The sequence below is a fragment of the Triticum dicoccoides genome, chromosome 5B, assembly GCF_002162155.2.
Source record: "Triticum dicoccoides isolate Atlit2015 ecotype Zavitan chromosome 5B, WEW_v2.0, whole genome shotgun sequence".
NCBI lineage: Eukaryota > Viridiplantae > Streptophyta > Magnoliopsida > Poales > Poaceae > Triticum > Triticum dicoccoides.
Window position 1 is genome coordinate 520761068 of NC_041389.1, and position 7691 is coordinate 520768758.

Here is a 7691-nt window from a genome sequence, read left to right on the forward strand (position 1 = left end):
GAGGGTGGAGGAGGACGGGGTGTGGGGTGAGGGAGGGGGAGGGGGAGTGGGGAGGGCATCTGGGACGTCGAAGAAGTCGGCTTCGGAGGTGGGCGGTTCGGAGGACGTGGCGGCGGGGTCGTCGGCGTCCATCGGAGGGGAACCGGATGCGTGGCCGGGGAAGGGGACGAGGAGGCACTCGGCGGTGCGGGGGCATGGACAGGTGGAGGATTTCCTTGGAAGGAAGGGGAAGGAATCGCGGGCATGAGCGGTGGGAGAAGTCGGGCGAGCATTTTGCAGTTACACCCTTCTAGATTGCACTTTTCTCCCTTGTAACATAAGTGTTTTTCAGATGGCTTTACTCCCTTTGCCCCTAACCATTTTATTTACTGCATACTCCCTCCGTCCGGAAATATTTGTCATCAAAATGGATAAAAAGGGATGTACCCGGACGGAGGGAGTATTAATTATGCTTTTCACCTTGTTAAATTTACGCACTTACCACTTTTGGTAGAAAAATTATACTTACCGCTTTGTTTTAACTAGCCCTAACAAAGTATTGCGAGTATCGAAAGCCACCTTAATCGAGGGATCGAGGACATTGCCCGACAAGGACACCACCGGCCATGGTTGAACCAAAAACTTTGAAAAGAATGAGTTACCGGCGCGGGCACACATATATTGGTGCGGCACAAAAAGAGGACACTTCATCAAGATGTCTTCGAGGGCGTTGTCTCGAGATTGCATCAATGCTCGAAAGTTGTGCCAACATTCGACGTTGTAGAGCATGAGTAAGACGGATGGAAGGGAAAACAACCGGAGCTTAAAGTCATGGAATAAATTGGCACAATATTAATCTATAAGAAAGATCTCATATGTGATATGTGAGAGTAATGTAAACGGGCTCCTGGATCCCCCCGCTCCTCCTTCGTGTCGCCCTCCAAGGGCGACTCGGGGCGACCAGATATCGTCCGTTGCCACCCCCCCTCCTCCGCATATTCCCCTTGACGCTGCCGGAGGCATTCGTCGGCATCCCCACGCGGCCGCCGATGAGGGTGGCGGCAAGGTTCTCGGTCGCTTTCCCCCTTGGGATTGAACCAAAAAATTTGAAAAGATTGCGCTACCGGTGCAGGCACACATGTATTGGTGCGGCAAGAAAAGGAGGACACTTCATCAAGATGGCTTCGAGGGCGGTTGGCTCGAAATTCCATCATCGCTCAAGAGTTGTGCCAACATTCGATGTTGTGGAGCATGTGTATGACGAATGGAAGGGAAAACAACCGGAGCTTGAAGTCATGGAATAAATTGGCATAATATTAATCTATAAGAAAGATCTCACATGTGACATGTGAAGGTAATGTAAACTTATACATTGATGTTGTATGACAGATTATAGGTACAAGGAAGTAAACATGCAAACGAATTAATCATGGAAAATCTAAGACCATGGTATGCAATTAAACTATCACATTTATGACCACCTTCTTTTTTTTTGCAACTTCGGCCACCTACCAATGTAATATAGATTAACCATAATTGCACAAATATCAATTTAGGTTACATGTACACCAAGTACCAACTTAAAAGAATTCAACATTAAGGATAACTAGCCAAATGTATGTGTGTTGCCATAGAATATTAAAAAATATGCACATAAACACAATTTTGGGAGGGGAGTGGTGACATGAACGCATAAACGTCAAAGATGGGCGACAAATCGGGTGTCAACCTAGTTACACAGGGCTTCACCTCTAGCCCACACATCATTCTCCATTGGAGTGACTACTTTGCATTTAGGAATGATTTGAGCTGAATGATTCCACAAGAATCTGATAGGAAATGCTTGGGCTTTAATCAAAAGAGTGTCACGACCAAGATTCATATGAGCTACATTTACAACAAAGTTTCATAGGATTTTTCACATCCACTATAAAATATTTCTCACATTCATTTTGAGTCAATTTATAGTTTTGAATAACAACAACAACATGAATACAAATTATCAAAGTATAAGATATCTCTTGCATAAAAGTACATGCACAAGATGATCTTAATTCCTCACTGCAGAAAATAATTTGGAAGGGTCCGAGAAACTCAAACAACACCCCATAAATTAGCATGGCATTCTTATACGAAGCATTATAAACATTGAATCAAGTCAAACAAGACATTCAAATTTATTTCGATAATACGTAGAGTCTTCTGTTTCTCTGAATCATCAGGCGTATGAGGCACTTGCTCGATTTTGGTGAGCCTTTACGTTTTACAAGGTTTTTTAGACCGCGGTCATCTAGGAGAAAAAATAAGTTAGGTCAATTTCCTTGATCGTTAGACCTGTTTAGGTCAATGTTCGTGTCCTTTGAGTTATCTTGAGATGTGTGCTTGATTGCCATGTGGTGAGCATGTTGAAAATATATGCCATAGAAAAAATATAAAGTATTGTTTATTTTCATTTTTGTAATTAATGTTTATATTTCTATGTTATAGTTGCAATCATTCTTGAATGAGAGAGCTATATATAGGAAAACACAATTTATGTGGAAACATAGACACCATATAGATCCCTAGTATCGGTTCTAAGACTAGCTCATGTGTTGCAGATTATCTTGCTTTGCTGATCATGGGCATTGTTAAAGTAACAAGTATGCCAACAGTAATGAGAGCACATTGTTGGTTGAACAATGGTGTTGGACAGACCGAATACTTATGATATACTGCAAGGAATAGTCACTGAGTTGTCGGTATTATCATGTTATGTGTTAACATTACTTACGTCCTTAGACCATGAGAATATCGTGAGCCTTCATACCAGATGGTTACTTTGGGGTTGCCAAATATTTCCCGTATCACGGGGATCATAGAGGTAGCTTACGAGCAAATCGAAAAAGTGTTGTGGAACGTTGCAGAAAATAAAAATTTTCCTACGGTTTCACCAAGATCCATCTATGAGTTCATCTAAGCAACGAGTGAAAGGAGAGATGCATCTACATACCACTTTGTAGATCGCAAGCGGAAGCATTCAAAAGAACGGGGTTGAGGTAGTCGTTCTCGTCGTGATCCTATCACCGGAGATCCTAGCGCCAAACGGACGGCACCTCCGCGTTCAACACACGTACGGTCAGCGTGACGTCTCCTCCGTCTTGATCCAGCAAGGGGAAAGGAGAGGTTGATGATGATCCAGTAGCACGACGGGGTGGTGGTGGATGCAGCAGAACTCCGGCAGGGCTTCGCCAAGCTGCTACGGGAGGAGGATGAGGTGTAGCAGGGGGAGGGAGGCGCCAAGACTTAGGTTGCGGCTGCCCTACCCCCTGCCCTCCTTTATATAGGCCCCCAGGGGGGGCGACGGCCCTGGGAGATGCAATCTCCCAAGGGGGGCGGCGGCCAGGGGGTGGAGTGCCCCCCAAGGCAAGTGGTGCGCCCCCCCCCCACCTAGGGTTTCCAAGGGGGGTGCACCAGCCCACTAGGGGCTGGTTCCCCTCCCACTTCAGCCCACGGGGCCCTCCGGGATAGGTGGCCCCACCCGGTGGACCCCCGGGACCCTTCCGGTGGTCCCGGTACAATACCGGGTGACCCCGAAACGTTCCCGATGGCCGAAACAGCACTTCATATATATAATTCTTTACCTCCGGACCATTCCGAAACTCCTCGTGACGTCCGGGATCTCATCCGGGACTCCGAACAACATTCGGTTTGCTGCATACTCATATTCATACAACCCTAGCGTCACCGAACCTTAAGTGTGTAGATCCTACGAGTTCGGGAGACATGCAGACATGACCGAGACGGCTCTCCGGTCAATAACCAACAGCGGGATCTGGATACCCATGTTGGCTCCCACATACTCCTCAATGATCTCATCGGATGAACCACGATGTCGAGGATTCAAGCAACCCAGTATACTATTCCCTTTGTCAGACGGTATGTTACTTGCTCGAGACTCGATCGTCGGTATCCCAATACCTCGTCCAGTCTCGTTACCGGCAAGTCACTTTACTCGTACCGTAATGCATGATCCCGTGACCAGACACTTGGTCACTTTGAGCTCATTATGATGATGCACTACCGAGTGGGCCCAGTGATACCTCTCCGTAATACGGAGTGACAAACCCCAGTCTCGATCCGTGTCAACCCAACAGACACTTTCGGAGATACCTGTAGTGCACCTTTATAGTCACCCAGTTACGTTGTGACGTTTGGTACACCCAAAGCACTCCTACGGTATCCGGGAGTTACACAATCTCATGGTCTAAGGAAGAGATACTTGACATTGGAAAAGCTCTAGCAAAACGAACTACACGATCTTGTGCTAGGCTTAGGATTGGGTCTTGTCCATCACATCATTCCCCTAATGATGTGATCCCGTTATCAACGACATCTAATGTCCATATTCAGGAAACCATGACTATCTGTTGATCAACGAGCTAGTCAACTAGAGGCTTACTAGGGACATATTATGGTCTATATATTCACACGTGTATTACGATTTCCGGATAATACCATTATAGCATGAATAAAGACAATTATCATGAACAAGGAAATATAATAATAATCCTTTTATTATTGCCTCTAGGGCATATTTCCAACAGTCTCCCACTTGCACTAGAGTCAATAATCTAGTTACATTGTGATGAATCGAACACCCATAGAGTTCTGGTGTTGATCATGTTTTGCTCGCGAGAGAGGTTTAGTCAACGGATCTGCGATATTCAGATCCGTATGTACTTTGCAAATATCTATGTCTCCATCTTGAACATTTTCACGGATGGATTTGAAGCGATGCTTGATGTGCCTGGTCTTCTTGTGAAACCTGGGCTCCTTGGCAAGGGCAATAGCTCCAGTGTTGTCACAAAAGAGTTTGATCGGCCCCGACGCATTGGGTATGACTCCTAGGTCGGTGATGAACTCCTTCATCCAAATTGCTTCATGCGCTGCCTCCGAGGCTGCCATGTACTCCGCTTCACATGTAGATCCCGCCACGACGCTCTGCTTGCAGGTGCACCAGCTTACTGCTCCACCATTCAACATATACACGTATCCGGTTTGTGACTTAGAGTCATCCAGATCTGTGTCAAAGCTAGCGTCGACGTAACCCTTTACGGCGAGCTCTTCGTCACCTCCATAAACGAGAAACATGTCCTTTGTCCTTTTCAGGTACTTCAGGATATTCTTGACCGCTGTCCAGTGTTCCTTGCCGGGGTTACTTTGGTACCTACCTACCAAACTTACGGCAAGGTTTACATCAGGTCTGGTACACAGCATGGCATACATAATAGATCCTATGGCTGAAGCATAGGGGATGACACTCATCTCTTCTTTATCTTTTGCCGTGGTCGGGCATTGAGCCGAGCTCAATCTCACACCTTGCAGTACAGGCAAGAACCCTTTCTTGGACTGATCCATTTTAAACTTCTTCAAAATCTTATCAAGGTATGTGCTTTGTGAAAGACCTATGAGGCGTCTCGATCTATCCCTATAGATCTTGATGCCTAATATGTAAGTAGCTTCTCCAAGGTCCTTCATTGAAAAACACTTATTCAAGTAGGCCTTAATGCTGTCCAAAAGTTCTATATCATTTCCCATCAAAAGTATGTCATCTACATATAATATGAGAAATGCTACAGAGCTCCCACTCACTTTCTTGTAAACGCAGGCTTCTCCATAAGTCTTCATAAACCCAAACGCTTTGATCATCTCATCAAAGCGAATGTTCCAACTCCGAGATGCTTGCACCAGCCCATAAATGGACCGCTGGAGCTTGCATACTTTGTTAGCATTCTTAGGATCGACAAAACCCTCCGGCTGCATCATATACAGTTCTTCCTTAAGATGCCCGCTAAGGAATGCCGTTTTGATGTCCATCTGCCATATCTCATAATCATAGTATGCGGCAATTGCTAACATGATTCGGACGGACTTCAGCTTCGCTACGGGAGAGAATGTCTCATCGTAGTCAACCCCTTAAACTTGTCGATAACCCTTAGCGACAAGTCGAGCTTTATAGACGGTAATATTACCATCCGCGTCCGTCTTCTTCTTAAAGATCCATTTATTTTCTATCGCTCGCCGATCATCGGGCAAGTCAGTCAAAGTCCATACTTTGTTTTCATACATGGATTCTATCTCGGATTGCATGGCTTCAAGCCATTTGTTGGAATCTGGGCCCGCCATCGCTTCTTCATAGTTCGAAGGTTCACCGTTGTCTAACAACATGATTTCCAGGACAGGGTTGCCATACCACTCTGGTGTGGAACGTGTCCTTGTGGACCTACGAGATTCTGTAGCAACTTGATCCGAAGTACCTTGATCATCATCATTAATTTCCTATCCAGTTGGTGTAGGCACCACAGGAACATTTTCTTGAGTTGTACTACTTTCCGGTTCAAGAGGTAGTACTTCATCAAGTTCTACTTTCCTCCCACTTACTTCTTTCGAGAGAAACACATTTTCCAGAAAGGATCCGTTTTTGGCAACAAAGGTCTTGCCCTCGGATCTTAAGTAGAAGGTATACCCAATAGTTTCCTTAGGGTATCCTATGAAGACGCATTTTTCCAACTTGGGTTCGAGCTTTTCAGGTTGTAATTTCTTGACATAAGCATCGCATCCCCAAACTTTTAGAAACGACAGCTTAGGTTTCTTCCCAAACCATAATTCATACAGTGTTGTCTCAACGGATTTAGACGGTGCCCTATTTAAAGTGAATGTAGCTGTCTCTAGAGTGTATCCCCAAAATGATAGCGGTAAATCGGTAAGAGACATCATAGATCGCACCATATCCAATAGAGTGCGATTACGACGTACGGACACACCGTTACGCTGAGGTGTTCCAGGCGGCGTGAGTTGTGAAACGATTCCACATTTCCTTAAGTGTGTACCAAATTCGTGACTTAAGTATTCTCCTCCATGATCTGATCGTAGGAACTTTATCTTTCGGTCACGTTGATTCTCTACCTCATTCTGAAATTCCTTGAACTTTTCAAAGGTCTCAGACTTGTGTTTCATCAAATAGACATACCCATATCTACTCAAGTCATCAATGAGAGTGAGAACATAACGATATCCTCCGCGAGCCTCAACGCTCATTGGACCGCACACATCGGTATGTATGATTTCCAACAAGTTGGTTGCTCGCTCCATTGTTCCGGAGAACGGAGTCTTGGTCATTTTGCCCATGAGGCATGGTTCGCATGTGTCAAATGATTCATAATCTAGAGACTCTAAAAGTCCATCAGCATGGAGCTTCTTCATGCGCTTGACACCAATGTGACCAAGGCGGTAGTGCCACAAGTATGTGGGACTATCGTTATGAACTTTACATCTTTTGGTATTCACACTATGAATATGTGTAACATTACGTTCGAGATTCATTAAGAATAAACCATTGACCATCGGGGCATGACCATAAAACATATCTCTCATATAAATAGAACAACCATTATTCTCGGATTTAAATGAGTAGCCATCTCGTATCAAACGAGATCCAGATACAAAGTTCATGCTCAAACTTGGCACTAAATAACAATTATTGAGGTTTAAAACTAATCCCGTAGGTAAATGTAGAGGTAGCGTGCCGACGGCGATCACATTGACCTTGGAACCATTCCCGACGCGCATCGTCACCTCGTCCTTCGCCAGTCTCCGCTTATTCTGCAGCTCCTGCTGTGAGTTACAAATATGAGCAACGGCACCGGTATCAAATACCCAGGAGTTACTAC